This window comes from Euprymna scolopes, chromosome 17 (assembly GCF_053919585.1).
Source record: "Euprymna scolopes isolate OS-2025 chromosome 17, ASM5391958v1, whole genome shotgun sequence".
NCBI classification, from domain to species: Eukaryota; Metazoa; Mollusca; class Cephalopoda; order Sepiida; family Sepiolidae; genus Euprymna; species Euprymna scolopes.
Genome location: NC_136498.1, coordinates 62,103,866 through 62,123,105, shown reverse-complemented (window position 1 = coordinate 62,123,105; position 19,240 = coordinate 62,103,866).

Genomic DNA, 19,240 nt, shown 5'->3' with positions numbered 1-19,240 from the left:
TAAAATATCATTTTTGTTCGTTTATCAGGCTTAAATTTAAGTTATTTTCGTTGGTCTGTCGTATATAATTTGGAAACAGCATATCGTTGGTCTGTCATGCATTAGTTTTAATTGTTATTTTTGTTGGTCTTTATGCTTAAATTCGAAGTAGCATTTTATTTAGTCTGTCAGATTAAAGTCTTAAATAACATTTTCGTTGGTCTGTTATGCTTAAGTTTTAAATAACCATTTGCGTGGCCAAATACACTGATTGAATGGACACAAGTTAATAATATAAATTTTTTGTATTAAATTTAAGATTGTTTGAAAAAGAAATATTTTTTCTTCCAAATTTTATGATTGCCATATTCAATTTATATTTTCGTCATCAATGCTGTCAAGCGAGTGTAAAAATTATTTGTAATATGAGACAGAGGGAAGAATGTCACTTTTAATTTTCCTTGGATTCAGGAAAGAAATTGATGGATATTCAGTTATTGATTCGATAATTTTTTTTTTAATACTGATGTGCCGGTCATCTAAAAAAAATACATTTTTTTCAAAAACCGACTGATCCAATTGACCAATCTTTCAATGCACAAACATTTTGCAATATTAATTGATCTTTTCTTATCGACCTACTATAAAAAAAGTTACAAAACTTGACAAAACTTTTTTGTTTTTTGGCCGCCATATTGGAAAAGTAGATTTTAATGTCAGAATTGTTGCAGAAGAGAAGAAATTTATAAATTTAGATTATGATTATGTTAGTATTATTAAGTCGAAGAAAAAGAAACTCGGGCAACGTGTCAAAATAATGATTTGTCGGGCAGAGGTTTATTCAAAAACAAATATTATTCTTCAATGATCATTATTCCCGACCTTTTTCCAACGATTTGCTATCATCATCATCATCATCATCATCATCATCATCATCATCATCATCACCACCACCACCACCACCACCATCATCGTCATCATCATCGTCATCATCATCATCATCATCATCATCATCATCATCATCATCATCATCATCATCATCATCGATCGATCTAAAATCCGTTCTGCATGGAGGCATACAGTTGATGGCCTTTAGGAATCGACCACTAAACTACCTCTTCCTCTTGCCAGGCCTTTATTTAACCCTCTATCATTCGAGTCCCTTGCTATCATTTCCGGTTTCTTTTTCCGTAGCCCTGTAAGACATGAGAACTACTCCCTCTACTATTCTACATGCACTATCCATCTTATGCATTCTTTCAATGTGGCTATGCTATTGCAGTCTCCTGTTCTGCACACCTCTTTCTATACTGTGTAGATTTAATACACCATGACATTCATAAATGAGACTTCCGAGTAATATTAGGTAGAATTATAACAAAATTTATTGTTTGACAAAAAAGTTAAAATAATTTTATATATATATATATTATTATTATTATTATTATTATTATTATTATTATCGCAAAAATCAAGAGAATAAAATATAAAATGTGATCATAGTGTGTATTTTCTTATGCATTATGATTGCTTCATAAATATTTGGCCAATTTTATATATCATAAAAAAATAGTCCAAAATAGCTATTCTTCAGATGGCAAAATACACTATTTATACATATATGAATACACTCATAATCTATATTTTAAGAGATCAGCAGTTGGACATACTTCTCCAACACTCCTATATTTATTTTTAATTTTTATTTTTTCGATAGCCTTCGGAGTTAGTAATCACCCCATTTTCGTATTCCTACTTTTTCAATGATATTTCGACCAATTACTTATTTTAATATTGATTTAATCTTTTGTTTTTTTTTTAATTTAATAATTGTTCCCCCTCCCAATGTATTTATTTAATTGATTTATTTTCCAAGTTCTAATATACATATAAAAATTCTCGTTTAAATTTAGATGTTCTGCTATTTCCTCCTTAGTCTATAATAGTTTCGTATAATTTTTTTTTACACATTATGATCTACTAATCAATTTTGCTTAAAAAGAACTGCAATTAAATCGTTAATTTAAATAGTATTAATTAAAATTTATCTTCATCCTATACTAGTAATGTGAATAATTTTAATTTTAAATTTATCTTTTCAATTCTTTTTATTATCTAACCATTTTATAGTAATTTTTTTTTATATCTTCCTCTCCATTATCATTCGTAATATATTTACATTCTAAGGGAGATAACTCTATTTTGTCAATATTTTATCAATTTATCGAAATTCCAGGCATTCATATTTTAATATTTAGACTTTAGTAGTCATTAATCACCTTTGTTTAATTTGAAACTTATATTTCTAATATTATCTTCTTTATAACAATCTAAGCTCAATTTCTCACTTAGTTTTCTTCAACTTTATGTTTTGTTTAAATTTATTTTAATCCATCCTAACCTGTTTGTCTCCAGATCTTGCAGTTACTTAATGTAAGAATTTTGTTCATTATTGTGCTATTGAAATTACCCGAGTGTTATTTTATTACTCATAACGATTAGCAAAATTGAAATCACTTTTATTTCTCCTATTTAAGTTATAATGATAAGCATGATCTAATAACGTATTTATTTATTGCATTATTACTATTAAATTTAACATTATACTAAGTATATAAGTATCAGTTTGTATTATCTATTAAGTACTTGCTGAAAGATTCGCCATATAAACATTTAAAACCTATATTGGTGATGGGACGATTCCGACATTTTATTCCAATTCTGATACAATTACTGATTCTGTACGAAATTCCCGATTCTGATACAATTACCGATTTCAATTCCGATTCTTTATAAATCTCTAAATATTTAACAATAGAGTTGTTATTTATTCCGGAGTCCCATTCCGACATTTTATTCCAATTCTGATACAATTACTGATTCTGTACGAAATTCCCGATTCTGATACAATTACCGATTTAAATTCCGATTCTTTATAAATCTCTAAATATTTAACAATAGAGTTGTTATTTATTTTGGAGTTCCATAAAAACACATGTTTAATGTGAAGATACTTTCCTAAACATAAAAGTAGACTTGCGATGGGTGATCTATAGGTTTTAGTTTTAATGTAAATCTAAAATCAATAAGTGAAACGATTATCGACTACGTCATAAGGGCAGAAACAACCGCCAATGCCTTAAAACTCTCAGGTGAAATAATAAACGATAGCTTGTTGATATCAATGACCCTCAAGGGACTTCCAGCTTATTTTAGACCATTTACAACTGTTATAACTCAGAAAGACAAACCCATAACCTGTTAAGTTTTGAGACATTGTGTTGAACAAAGATGGCGGCGTAGTTCAGATCAGTAACCAAGATGGCGACCAAGAATCAAATGCGGTCCGTCGCGTAATTTGGTGGTGTCTGCTTTCGAGAAGCATTTTTGAACTTCATAATATTGCTGGAGTTATTATTGTCCCGGGCACGACGTTAAACTGCGACCATTTCAACCTTACTAACCAAATTAACCAATTTTCTGATTCCGATACCGATTCCGATACCTCAAAAATCCCCGATTTTTCCACATTCCTGATTCTGATTCATCGCCCCAACACTAACATATATAAATAAAACAGTAAATGTTTGTATGTGCGTGTCTGTGTGAAAATATTTAACCGATAAACTCTTAAATCACTAGTCACATAAGACTGAAATAACAGGAAGTAGTAATCATACAGCAAGGATGGTTTATAACGAGTAAAATCTTTGTTTGGGTGGATGAATAATGTGTAAAGATATATGGCAGCAAGTTGAAATGCAAATACTGTTCATTTCAACTTGCCGACATATTTTTATTTTTTTCTGCGTATACCCCAATTCAATTCATTTCTTAAAGTCTTTAATATTAAACCTTTCTTATCGATATCTCGATATCTACATCGGTACGAAATGCGGCTGGAGCGCTAAATGTTTCGGTTTCAATTCCTACAGGTGGCACCCAAGTCATTTTTTAATCGATTGAAATCGGTACTATATATTAGGTGCATTATAATATCCAATGGAGAATTGACTCAGTATCAATAGATACGAAATCTGTATGAAGGAAAATATATTAAAGCTTATTTTACGATCCCCGTTATTTTGTTTATTTTTTTTTTTTTGTAATAAATTACTTGTTGAATTTTTCTTTTTTTTTTTTTTTTTGCTTATTATCAATTGGTATTTTTGTTTCCAGTTTTTGTTTTTGCAAAACCATTATTCCAAGCTATGTAGTCTTATATCTATAATATAAAGCTGAATGTCTGTGTGTGTCTGGTTACGCATAGGCTCCTATATGCTTGACTATTCTAAAAAACTGATGACATATAATGATAGAAGATGTATCGAGACACAGGAATGGGTATGTTTGATCTGGCAGAACGGTGGTTCATTAAAACTGTGGGGTCTGCGTTCGCGCCTGGTCCACAAAGTATGGAAATAAAAAATTTAAGAATAAAAAAAAATGTTTACAAGTGTTTTTGGTATAGATGTGCATGAGAATATTTGATAAGTATGTTTTAACTTAAATAGGGATGGTATAATAAAATTGTGGGGTCTGCGCTCGCGCCTGGTGTCCATAGAAGAGAAATGGGTACAAACTTTAACAAAGACTTTTCATATCTATCTGCGTAAGTATACTTTGATAATTATGTTTCAGTTTGAAGAAATATGGTATAATAAAATTAGAGGGTGTTCGTTCGCACCTGACCTCCATAGAATGGAAATATGTCACAAAGTTTAACAAGGTTTTTTAATATAGATCCACAGAATATTGTGATAAGTGTTTCAGTGTGAACAGGTATGGTATAATAAATTATGGGGTTTATCTCTTTTATTTTTACTTTCATCATATTTTGCTTTAGTTTTGATACCCCCAAATTCAACCCAAATTTACAACCCTTCCTTTTCATAACCTATCATGCTTTCATAAATCAGAGTCCATTTTATGTAGGGTTTTTTTTTTAACCCAGTCAACGGCGGGTACTTTTGCTAGTATATATATATATATATATATATATATATATATATATATATATATATATATATATATATATATATTCAATTTGTCTTTACATAAGCAGTAATTTGTTGCATGAGCATATTTCGGTCTTCTAGTGTTTAGCAACTAGAGACCTGTTCAGGCAACAATGCCTATTTACGAAAGCGAAATTCTCAACCGTTGAGAATTCCGCTTTCGTAAATAGGCATTTTTTCCTGAAGAGGTCTCTAGTTGCTAAATACTAGAAGACCGAAACATGCTCATGACTATGTAGCAACAAATTACTGCTTATGTAAAGACAAATTGAAAATGTAACTTGCTCTTTTTTTTTTTACATAGGCATCACCACATTATCAAGGCCAAGAGGCCACTCAAGGATAAGGGTTAAAGAGTGTACAGTAGTAATTGGACAATATAGTAATCATTAGTAATGAAAATTTGGTAAATTTGATAACTTATATGGAACGGCTCATCAAGAACTTATTTACGTTAGACTTGAACACAACCATATTGTAGTCAGCCGGAAAGCAGGAAAACGGAAGACAGTTTCACAGGCGTGCAGTTCTAAGAAATAAGCTTTGTTCATGGAATCTACGTTTAGGTTTAGGCACAGATAAAGAGTGGGGGGAATTATTGATAGTATGTACAGCTAGACGAGTGTTTCTTGTGAAAGTTTGGCGAGGGGGGACCATAGATTGAAGCTCAGTCGAACACTTTCCATGAAAATAACGATACATCAGAGACAAACTCGCAACATCTCTTCTGTGAGATAGAGGTTGCAAGGAGGAGAAAAGGACATCTCCTACGAGGCTACGAAGTCTATTTTGAACTCTATCAAGGCAGGACAAGTCCTTTCTAGCAGCTCCTGCCCAGATGTGGCAACAGTATTTCATCCTTGGACGTACCTGGCTCTTATATAGATAGAGAATAGAATCAGCAGTGAGATATTTACCGGATCGATAGAAAGATCCCACCATTTTTCCAGCGGCCTTGGCAACAGATTTGATGTACGTGTTCCATTTAAGATCAGGAGAAATGGTCAAGCCCAGAAGCTTGTCAAAACTTGAGGCCTCCTGAAGACGAGAGCCATTCATTTCAATTGATGCCAGATGTGGATTAGAATGTTGATGATGTAAAGAGAGAAGCTTGGTTTTAGATGCATTAAAAGTAACCAGCCACTCCTTTCCCCATTGTACTACGTGCTCAAGATCAGAGGAGAGAGAATTGGAGAGAACTTGGTCGTTTACTGTCTTAGATGTGCTACCATAAATGGTAGTGTCGTCAGCATAAATGTCTACAAATGATGTAAGGATGTGATTTGGAAGATCATTAATGTAGATGTATTATTAGTTTCTAGCTTTACAACCTAGTAAGCTTACTTATGTTCTACTTAATCTAGATTAAATATACTGGAAGGAACCTTACGAAAAAATAGCATGGATTAGAAGCGGCTACACGTTAGCTATTATTTAGGATTTTTTAGGATAATGTGGTGATGCCTATGTAAAAAAAAAAAAAGAAGAAAAACCCGTATTGATCACTCTTGTATTAACCTCGTTATATATTTCATAGCTTACCCTACTTTTGAAAAATAGCAACCTCAATTTATATATATATATATATATATATATATATATATATATATATATATATATATATATATATATATATAATGAATGTTAAAGGTATAATGATTTTCGTCTTTTTCTTTTCTTTTCTTTACTACTCTATTGTATGGCACGGTAACATCTACGTCCTAGGCAGAAAAATCTATAATCGGGAGAAAGCTAATTACGAACCTCATTTTAAAAACCACCTGCAGTCTTTAACTGCATTCAATCTATCAATAGTTAATCACACACGCACACACACACACACACACACACACACACACATATATATATATGTATATATATATATATATATATATATATATATATATATATATATATATATATATATAATTTCGTCCTAGGTGCTTGAGTGCTTCCGGCATTTGCAACCTTAATCCCCCATATTAAAAGTGCCTTGTATGCTTACTAAGACAACTGAATTATCTTCTATTCTTCTAGTTTCCGTATATAAGCGTCGAGGTAGCCTATTTTTACGACCTATTTTCCCCCAATGTCTGTCTGGTCAGTATATTAAAACTCTAAACTCACTGAAATGGCTACAAGAATTGCCTTGGTTTAAACCACTACTCCCGGCAAAAATCCTAAATAATAGCAAACGTGTACCCGCTTCTAATCCATGCTATTTCTTTGTAAGCTTCCTTCCAGTCTATTTAATCTAGATTAAGTAGAACATAAGTAAGCTTACTAGGTTGTATAAATAGAAACTAATAATACATATAAGTTAGTTGAAATTAATAAAAACAATAATTCTTGAATTTAATTGACGAAAATGTTTAATTGTTTTAGTTTGAAATAATATAAAAAATAAATAAAAAATTGCTGCGGGCTTTACATTGACCGGAATGGTTGAATTGAAGAAAATAAAAATACCAGTACAATATCTTTCTTCTATTTCAGAACAAAAAACGTCGTTGACATTATTTTTGTATTAACTCCTCCTTTTTATCAAGATTTCTAACCTTACAATTTTATATAATTTGTCCTCAAATTCTGCTTAGGGTAAGTTTTAAACAAAGTATTCCAATAAGGTGTTGAATGATTTCTGTTAGATTCGTTCTATAACTATTAAACATCTTTAATGTATGAAAAGTGTTTTTTGAAGGCTTAAAATGCAGGAATGTACAGTCGTTGTGAGCAGATAAGTAAATAATTAACTCAATAATTGATATATTTCTCCGCTGACGATGATTCATACACCCGAAAGGGCTTATGGAATAAATACAATCCACAGTTGAAAAAAATAAAGAAAAACAAACCATTCAGGTAAATGAATAAGACAAATATAGAATTATTATTTATTTATTATTTATTTATCTGCTTATGACGTCTGTATATTTCTGCATTGTAAGCCTTCAAAAACACCTTTTATCCGTTAAACAATCCTTCAATCAAACCACGCCACACTTCTTATCTTTAATGTATTGAATGAGTTCTATTAATTTTTTACTACATTTTATCATTTTTGGGGGGAACTTTTCAAATTGAAAATGTCCATGATTATATGTTGTAATATTTATTTTTCTTGTAGTATTATGGTATTAATTATTTTCTTTTTCTTTGTCGTGCCTCAATCTTTGATATGTTTGCTTTATAAAGATGTTCATGTGTTCTGCAATTACATTACTGTATCTCTATCTCAGGTTGCCCTTACATGGTTAGGATGCTATTCTTAAAAATTAATTTCTAAATTTTAACTTGGTGTCAATATCCGGTGCGGACGACTGGATTCGATATCAATGAAATTAATATCGTCTTAGAAATGACCGTACACAAATTTGTTGTTTATGTTGCATGCTTGGAGCTCACATCTATCAGGTTGTTGCACAAGTTCCAGTCGTTTCATTAAAAAATGCTTTAAAACATGTTTTTGATATTTGGCAAGGTGTTATATATCATTAGAAAGCAAATACTCTATTCTATAATAATATGGTCAGCATTTTTTGCTCATATAATTTGTTCTCGTTTTTCAGAACCGTCAAATGGATTGCCAAGCAGATATCAAAAATCACATTTTCGATACCTTCATCTTTTCGCCTTTAATCGAGATAAAAAAAGCGAGTGAAGGAGGATAGCGGTCAGACATGTAGAGAATTGAGTGAAAAGATGAAGATGTGATTTTGCGACAATTTCACGCCACCTTCAGTCGATGGGAATCACACAAAAACTTGGAGCTTGGGTCCTACTTGAACTTACTTTTGCTGTTAAAATTGTTTGATTTTCTTTTAAAAAGAACGGTAGGGACTTATACAACAACTTCATATATTATACTAGCAGGCCGTCCGGCATTGCCCAGACGTAAAATACACTTAAATATGATATTTTGATTAATGCAGATTTTGTATTTATTATTATATTGGATCCAATATATAGTAATTATTTAAAAAGTACAAAAAAAAAAATGACTCGTGCGGTACCAGCAAGAATTGAAACCAACACGTTTATTATACTATTTATTTTTTCTTTTGACGTTAATGCTTGAGCTATGAAGTCATGTTTGGTGCAAGGCTAAAAATTAAAACAAAGACCAATAGCTATTAGGCCACACATGCATATTCGTAATGCTGTCGTTCGACTATCACCTGGAAAATTCCATTTTTTAAATTTTCACTATTTTGCGCCAACATTCCCCGGCTAAAACCTAAATATAAAGTTTCGCATCGATTTGAATACCTTATACATTAGCTTCATGTCCGGAGACCAAAAACTGACAGGAGTTTGGTAGGCAAGATTTTTTAGACTAATATATATATATATATATATATATATATATATATATATATATATATGTATATATATATATATATATGGTTCTATCGACTTTGAACGAACCAAGAATTACATTTATATATATATATATATATATATATATATATATATATATATATAGGTGCATACCTAAATATATATAGAAAGAGTTTTGTGTTTACTATAAGCTTTTTACGCAAATATTACGCAAGTATAAATTATTTAGAATATCAGCATGAATATAATTACACGTAATAGTTAACTCAAGATGATTATCTCATTAGAAAACCGGAAAAAAAACTAATAGGGAATTAATTAAAATGAATGTTTAAAAGAATATGCAAATCAGCTAGATATTTTACAGACGAATGCAATTCCACGACCGATATATAACAAAGTTGTATTTTCTTTTTAAATAAATTTCTATTTATTTAAAAAGAAAATGCAACTTTCTTATACATGGGTTTTCAATATGAATACCAGTACACAAAAAATGGAGAATATATATATATATATATATATATATATATATATATATATATATATATATATATATATAGTATAGCTATTAAAAGAAGAAGACTGAGTTTTTGTTTCCATTTTAAAAAGGACGGAGGGAAAACATTCGATGGAGGTTTAGAAAAAAAAATGTTAAATAAATAAAGGGTAGAGTTAGCCGATCAGGTTTCGCCCTCAATTTTCCAAGCCGAATCGGGTTTTTTTTTTTTTTTTGATTTTTTTCTTTTTTTTTTAGGGAAACAAATTTAAACGGGGGAACGATTAAAAAAATCATCGGAAAGAAGAAAAAAAATGGGGGAACAACTAAAATAAATCTATCGTTATGATAATTATACAATGGAGAGGAAATGCCTTAGAGGCTAATTACGTTCAACCCCCAAAAGACAATCCCTCTGCTTATAGAGAGAAGGTCTCTTTAAACGAACGTGAATAGTCTTCAAGACCTTCAGATGAAATAATGAGTGAAACCTGGTTGGCCGATTCTACCACCTTATTTATCTAAATTTTTTTCGCAATCTCCATCGAATGTTTTTCATATGTCCTTATTTTTACCATGGATATAAAAAAAAAACAGTCTTCCGTTTTAATAGCTATAATAATAGTTTTGTACCCCCACCAAAAAATAATGATATATATATATATATATATATATATATATATATATATATATATATATATATATATATGTAGTAACTAATAGGCAGTCAAGAACTCCCCCCCACTAATCCAACAATCATGGGGTTGTTTGCACGGAAACCGAGAAAGCATACATGCTTGCCTGTCAGTTTGCCTCAAACTCTATTTGCACCCAGCAAACCACTTCCTCCTTGATTTTACTTTGTAAAAAGAAACCACACTAAACCACTGAAAATTATTCCTTCTCAAGTACATGATATCATAAAACAGACACCTCAAAAGCATGTGGACCTGATCTCATCCCGGCTGTACTATTAGAAAAATACTTCAAACTTTTAAACAAATGCATTTTAACGAACCATGCTTCCCTGACTGTTGGAAAATTGCTTCTGTGGTACCAGTTTACAAGAATTCTAGCAAAAGAACTGACCCATTAAATTATCACCCCATTAGTTTCCTCCTAGTTTTCACCAAAACATTTGAGTCCATAATTAATCAAGCTCTAGTAAACCATCTTACAGTCGCTAAACTTCTGTCCGACCACCAATATCGATTTAGGCAAGCCCGTTCAACTGCAGATATCCTAACTGTAATCTCTGAATGTATATAGCATGCACTGGATAAGGCAGGGGAGGGGAGGGGAAGACAGTAGCCTTAGATATACCTAAGGCTTTTGACAGGGAATAGCACAATGGCCTTTTCAGGAAAATCAGATACTATGGTATTACTGGACGAATACTTAACATAAGTGTTCCTTCTTAAGTAAGAGAAGAATCCAGGTTGTTCTCGATAGTCGTACATCTAAACAATATGATATAAATGCGGGTGTACCTTCGGGATCAATCCTTGGACCTTTATTATTCCTGATATTCATAAATGACCTCCCTGATAAAATAGTCTTTGAGATGGGCATGTTTGCTGACGACACCACACTTTATAACAGGCACTATGGGAAACAAATGAACGCATACAAAGGCAATAGCGAAATCCTTAGAGGAAGATCTCCAGTCTGTAGTGGATTGGAGACAAATATGGATGGTAACGTTCAATGCTGCCAAGACTAAGCTTGTCTTCTTTCCTTTTCAATCACCAATAGCTATGACTAAAGATACATTACCTGAAAGTACTTCAAACTCCTCGGCTTAACGTTCACAAGAAACATGAGTTGGAACAGATACATAGAGAGCATTGCAAAGACTGCTGCAAATAAGCTAGTCTCTCTCTCTCTCTCTCTCTCTCTCTACCGTGCTAGAAAGTTACTTATGCCTGAAAGTATCCTGTACCTCTATAAGGCCACCATTCGTCCATGTATGGAGTACTGTTGTCACATCTGAGCTGGTGCATCTGTTATTAGTTTCTCCCTCCTGGTCAGGATTCAAAAGAGAGTGGCCAACCTGATAGGCCCTGAACTGTGATTTGAGCTTCAACCTCTGTCCCATCGACGAAATGTTGCATCCTTCTGCCTGTTTTACAAGTATTTTAATAATGGATGCTCTTACAAACTACAAGCCCCTTAATTTAAATACACCAGACAAACCTGACAAGCAGCAAAGTCCCACCCTTACACAGTAGAGATCCGTAGATGTAAGAAAGCCTTCTACTGTAATAGTTTCTTCACCAGAACTGTTAGACGTTGGAATTCCCTTCCGGGTTCCTGCTTTCTCAATTGTATTGACATGCAGAAGTTCAAGTGTAATATAAAGAGTTATCTTGCTGCTCAACTCCTGACATAGTATCCCTGCAGCTTTTGCCCCCTACACCAAAGTTGCCCTGTGCTTTGTTTGGGGTGAAAATGTAATAGACATAATATAGAAAGAGACTGTCAATAATATGTTAACGTTTTGAAAGAAAGAATGTCCTTGAATAGTCCGAAAGCCAGTGTCTGTTTTTTTTTACCTTGAAAATTGATCAATATTAAAATTGGAACATATTAGTGCCAAACCATCATTTGCTTATGATGTTTAATAATTAACATGCGGTTTAGCTTTATATTGGATTGGAAAATCGAGAAAACAGGCAGATAGGCCGACAGTCTTCCTCTTTTATGTTATATGGATTATAGATCGATCTTACAAAAGAATTACATTAAGACAAAGAGAGCAAAGATAAAGAATTGGAAGAAAAGAGATCTGTGGAGAATATGCCATCAGTAAAATAAAATAAAACATAAAAGAAACTTTGCAGCCAATTTACTAAAATGTCAAAAATGTTTCTGCATGATTTCAGTTTGGCTGAATGCAATCTTTATTAGTAAAAATGATTTACTTAGACGAGGTTAAATAAATCTTGTCAGTTCAACTAATTTCGATGCCCATAAATATAAATATTAAAAAATGTTGTTTTTTTTTTACAAAAAAAAGGAGGATGCATGAGATGCAAAAAAAAAAAAAAAAAAAATTAAAAATATATGGGGAGAATAAACAAATATGTTGGTTGTGCTAAGTATGGTGCTTACCAAAAATTCTACTGTAATAAAAACAAAAAATGGTATTAAAAACTATAGAATCACAAACAAAAATGGGTATGCTTACAATACTGTGTTTTATAGATTGGATTGTTATTTCAAATTTAAGTATGATAGACTAACAAAGATGCGATTTCAACCTTAAGAGTGACAGATCAACGAAGCATAAAAATACTATTTCAAACGTTAATTTCACAAGCCAGCTTAAATGCGATTTCAACCTTAAGAGTGACAGATCAACGAAGCATAATAATAAAAATACTATTTCAAACGTTAATTTCACAAGCCAGCTTAAATGCGATTTCAACCTTAAGAGTGACAGATCAACGAAGCATAATAATAAAAATACTATTTCAAACGTTAATTTCACAAGCCAGCTTAAATGCGATTTCAACCTTAAGAGTGAAAGATCAACGAAGCCAACTTAAATGTGAGCAAAAACCTTGAGCATAAAAAGAAACAAAATGCTATTTCGAACTTAAGACTGACAGACAAACGGAAATGCAATTTCAAATTTAAACGTGAGAAACTAATGAAATTAGTATTTGAAAGTTAAACGCAAAGACCACTAAAGACACTATTTGGAACTTAGGATTGACAGACCAATAAACGTGCTATTTCGACCGGAACAGGAAAGATAAACGAAAATTCTATTTCAAACTAAAGTATAACAGAATAACAAAAATTATATTTCAAACTAAAATATGGCAGACAACGGAAAATTTTATTTCAAACGTAAGAGTGGAAGACCTATGTACGCGTTATTTCAAACTTTAGAGTGACAGACCAAGGAAAATTCAATCTCAACCTAAGGAGTGACACGCCATTGAAACATAGTAAAAAAAATGAAAATTCTATTTCAAGCATAAACGTAAAAGACCAATAAAAGTACTATTTCAAACTTAAATTTGACAAGCCAACTTGAATGGGATTCAAACCTTAAAGCATAAAAAGAAATAAAATGCTATTTCAACGTTAAGAGTGACAGACCAGTGAAATTGCTATTTGAAACTGAAGAATGACAGACCAACGAAAAGTCTATTTCAAACTAAAGTGCGATAGATCAACGAAAATGCTATTTCAGAGATAAGATTGACAGACAAACAAATATTCTATTTCAAATATAAATCAACGAATTGAAATAATTGAATATGAACACAAAGAAAATAATCTCATCTGTATATTTGTGTGACGATAAAGAATATTTAAAACTAGAAGCGTGGCATGCCAACGAAACGGCTCAAATTAAAAGCATAGCAAACCAATCAAAATGATCTTTCAAACTGGTGCCTGACAAATCCACATAATGGTATTTCAAGCTAAAGCCTGACAGACCAACCAAAATGGTATTTGAAACTCCAGCGTGAGAGATCAACGGAATGCTATTTCAAACTGAAACGGGACAAAACTGCAAGGACGCATCTCATAACAACAACAACAACAACAACAGCAACAGCAACAACAGCAGCAACAACAAAATAAAAGTAAAAATTAAATAATTAAAAATATAAGAAAATAAAAAAAATAAAATAAAATATGTCATCTTTTTTCTTTTTTTTTTTTTTGGTTGATTGATTTTGGCTTCATTGGCTAGCAAAGAACTTTGTAATCCTTGACACTTGCCGTCCTTGGGATCAATGTTTGCTATGAACCAGAAAGAAAGAAATTGGATCTTTTCATTGTAGCACATGCACCAGTTGAAATCAAATCAACTAGTCAGATTGAGTTCTTTATGGCTCAAATATCGTTTTGCCGAAAGAAATATAAATGATAAAAAAAAAGTCTTAGCAATTCTTTTAGGCGATGAACAATTTAGAAATTTATCAATCATATTTGATTGGTCTATTTTGAATAATTCATTGTTGTTTCCTGCAAAGAAGATATTGGGCGAATGACCAGACAAATGGATAGTCTTGCAGACTATCTAATCGCAAAAATCTTGTTGGATCTGTTGTAGTCATTTATGTACTAACTCTGTGAGATGGTAGTTAGAGAGGGTAGATTCAGATCATCCGGGGGTTCTCCCTCAGCACTAAAGTCACCACAGTCTATATCATTGTTGCAATGAGTCTATCCTGTTGACTGAGACTGGCTTTGGTTCTGTGAAGTTCTAGGAGGTCCACCCTCCTAGACATTGCCATCCGACTTTCGATGGAGTAAGTCTATTGCTTGCTGTCTTTGACGCACTGACCAGGAAATGCCGACGGGGCTGTTCAGACAATTTTAAATAAACCAAAATGCTTTAACCTTTAAGAACACTTACTTGACTTTCTTCTACTTTCCGACCTTGTGTCACGTGTTTTTGCAAACAAATACTGAGTCGCGGCCATTGTGGGAGTTGCTTGTACTTTGTTGGCAGGGATATGTTCCTGTGCAGTTCTAGGAGGAATACCCTTCCAGGTTTTACCTTCTCACATGCTAAAAAGGGGTTAGTTTATTGCTAATCGCCTGAGGTGTCTCTAAGGGGAATGTCGATGGGGTTACCTTACTGACCTTGTGTGGCATATTCTCGCTGTGAGAGGAAGATAAACATTGAGAGGATCAATTTCTACAAGGAGGATACCGATACTGACTGACGACTGTTCAAAAAGTCAGATGCAAAGAATTAGTTATTATATCTCAAATTATTTTACCTAAAATAATGATTTACTATTTTTTCAAGGCTGTAAACAGACTAATATTTACTCAAAACAAATGTAACCGTTTATCTGATAACTAAAATATATAAAGTAAAAGAGATATTTATTTTTAATGATTTAAACTGTTTTTTCGTTGATGACGTTGAAACTGAACCGTAACATACCAACAGTGTAGTTTTAAAGGATGCTTGGCAAATGGGTTGGAATAAGTATTTTTTTTTTTACAGAAAGCTAAATACGTAATACATGTATAACAATAAAAACGAATAAATCGCATATCAATCTGAAGTTCTTGGAAATAAAGGGGGCCCCCTTCCTGGGGTAAACACTTGGTCTCTATATGAGATACATAGATATCCAAATACGACATTACAGTTCTCCTTTACATCTCAAATACTGAATTGGTAAAAAGATGAGAACAATTTCCTCTTTCCCCAATGGACCGTTTAAATATGTTATAGTATATCTTTCTTGTGGATTCCAGGACAAGAATTCATCTAGTCTGGTGGAATATCAAGCTTCGTGCCGTTCCTTGATATAACATTACTTGGAAAAGGTGCACCATTCCTTGTAATATCCAGTGTGATTTAGCCACACAAACATAATAATAAAATGCGTAACAGAGCAACACTAAAAATTACACTAAGAAAACCAAAAATATTACCATTGGAAATAGTAATAACTCAAATACTAACAGCAATCAGTTAAATAGAAATAAGCTGTTCAGTTTGTCCACTTCAAAATAAATGCCTAACCGAAAGCGTTGTTTACCAAGCAACAATATTTTTCAAAGAAAGCCCAAATAACAAGAATTACTCTGAATTTCAAACCAGATATTCCAATAAAATTGCATTCAATAAAAAAAAAATGCTGAATAGGATGCTACAAGAAGACTGCCCCAAGACTGCTTCAGGACCGCCAAACCCAATATTTCCTCCTGTGTTAGAACACATGCTATGTGATATACGAATATCTGCACATGATGTTGCTAAGCTAATCAAAAACCTTGATTCCAGTAAAACAACGGGCCCTGACAGTATTCCAATTACAGTACTCAAAAAACTCCAACCAGAAATAGCGCCCATACTTACAATAATGTTTAAACGTTGTCTTAAGGAGAATAGCTTCCCATCACCCTGGAAAATCTCATCATATGCCCTATATATAAGAATTAAGGTGATCGCTCATCTATCTCTCAGTACACGTCAATAAGTTTCCTGTGCATCATGAGTAAGTTGCTGGAATCTGTGTAAAATAAAGAAGTAATCAATCATCTCAACAAAAATAACCTTCTTAGTGACATGCAATATGGTTTTTGTTCTGCTAGATCTGCAGCAGATGTGCTAATGGTTATATCTCATAGGATTAGCGAATCTTTCGGCAGAGGTTATCTTTCTAGGGAAATTGCTCTTGACATATCTAAGGCCTTTGATAGGGTATGACATAAAGGTTTACTGCATTAGATCTCCAGCTACGGTATAGCTGGAAATGTCTTATTATTAAATCATTTCTCTCTGATAGGTTCAACAGAGTAGTGGTTGATGGGCAGACATCAGAAGCTCATAGTATTTTTGCTGGAGTCCCTCAGCGGTCCATCCTGGGCCCAACTCTCTTTCTGATCTACATTAATGATCATCCAAATCACATGCTTACATCATTCGTAGACATTTATGCTGATGACACTACTATCTATCGTAGCACATCAAAGACCGTAAACGACAAAATTCTCTCCGATTCTCTCTCCTCTAATCTTGAGCATGTGGTACAATGCGTAAAGAGGTGGCTAATTACTTTCAATGCATCTAAAACCAAGCTTTTATGTTTACCTCATCAACGCTCTCATCCGCATCTGGCATCAAGTAAAATGAATGGCTCTCATCTTGGGGAGGCTTCATGTTTTGACAAGCTTCTGGGCTTGACCTATACTCCTGATCTGATATGGAACATACATCAAATCCGTTGCCAACGCTGCTGGAAAAATGGTGGGATCCTTCTATTGATCCAGTAGATATCTCATGGCTGATGCAATTCTCTATCTATATAAAAGCCAGGTAGGTCCAAGGATGGAGTACTGTTGCCACATCTGGGCAGGAGCTGCTAGAAAGGACTCATCCTGCCTTGATAAAGTTCAAAATAGACTCCGTAGCCTCGTAGGACATGTCCTTTTTGTCTTCCCTGCAACCTCTTTCTCACAGAAGAGATGTTGTGAGTGTGTCTCTGTTTTATCATTATTTTCATGGCAAGTGTTCGACTGAGCTTCAATCTATGGTCCCCCCTTGCCAATCCCCCCAACTCTTTATTTGTGCCTAAACCTAAACATAGGTTCCATGAACAAAGCTTCTTTCTTAGAACTGTACATCTATGAAACTGTTTTCCGTTTGCCTGCTTTCCAGCTCACTATAATATGGCTGTCTTCAAGTCCAACGTAAACAAGTTTTTGATGAGCCGTTCCACTTAAGTTAACAAATTTACTGAATTTCCATTAATAACGATTACTATATTGTCCAATATCCTGCTGTACACTCTATAACCCTTATCCTCGAGTGACCTTTGGACCTTGATAAGTGGTGATGACTATGTAAAAAAAAAAAAAGAAAAAGATGGCGACCGTGGTCTTTTAATGTCCATGGTCTCGAACAGTTCTTGAAAAATCGCTTCTCACATGCTCCACTATAAAATTGTTACCGAATATTTTTAATTCACCAAACCTGAATTGAGTTCCGTTGTCTGATACAATCTGGTCAACGAGATCGAAGCAGGGGGACAATTCATGTAAAAACCAATGATTATTTCTGTAGTTGGTTTCTTATATTTTAATATTTCCTGTCATTTAGAAAAAAAAGCAACAGACCCACTACAGGGCCCTAATATACATTAGAGCTGCCAGTAAATGTGCTGTTAATTCTTACACTGTTATTAAGTGATGGGTCACCAAAATATGTGTTGATTCTGGATCACGGTCGCTCAGTTTTAGGTAACGCTCTGAACATTATAAGACTTGTTTTTGCTGTCAAAGCATACACTTTGGACAGTTTCATCGCATTTTTTTATAGTTGGGAGTCACCACATATCAAGGCCTGAAAGCCACTCGAAGATAAGGGTAAATAAATGAATGATTGTAGCGTAATACTTGTTAATAGTGTAAATTGTGTAGAATTTGATTATTTATGGGGACGGCTAACATTGAATTTGAAGTCTGCCATGTTGTATTCAACCGGGAAGCAGTGTTTCACAGGTGGGCTGTTGGGCTTTGTTCATGGAATCTGCATTTAGATCTAAACACAGTTAGAGAATGGGGAAATCTCATATAGTGGTTGTAGATGGTCGAGTGTTTTTCTGAAAATCTGAGAAAGGGGCAACGATAGATTGGAGATCAGTCAAGTACTTGTCTTTGTCTTTGTCCGTGCTTGTCCAATACACTTAACTTTTAATGAGACTTTTCGTTCTCGAAATTCCAAATATTCAGCATATAATTCATTCAGTAATCTTTTCTGTAATGCTTGAAGAATATCTACTCTATCGCTTTACGCTTCCTAGGTTTGTTGACGTTTTTCTTTTCTTATATATTTTTCTAGGAGGGCTACCCGGTATTGCCCACGTGTGGTGAGGTGTGTGTGTGGGGGGGGGGTAAAAGAAAATGG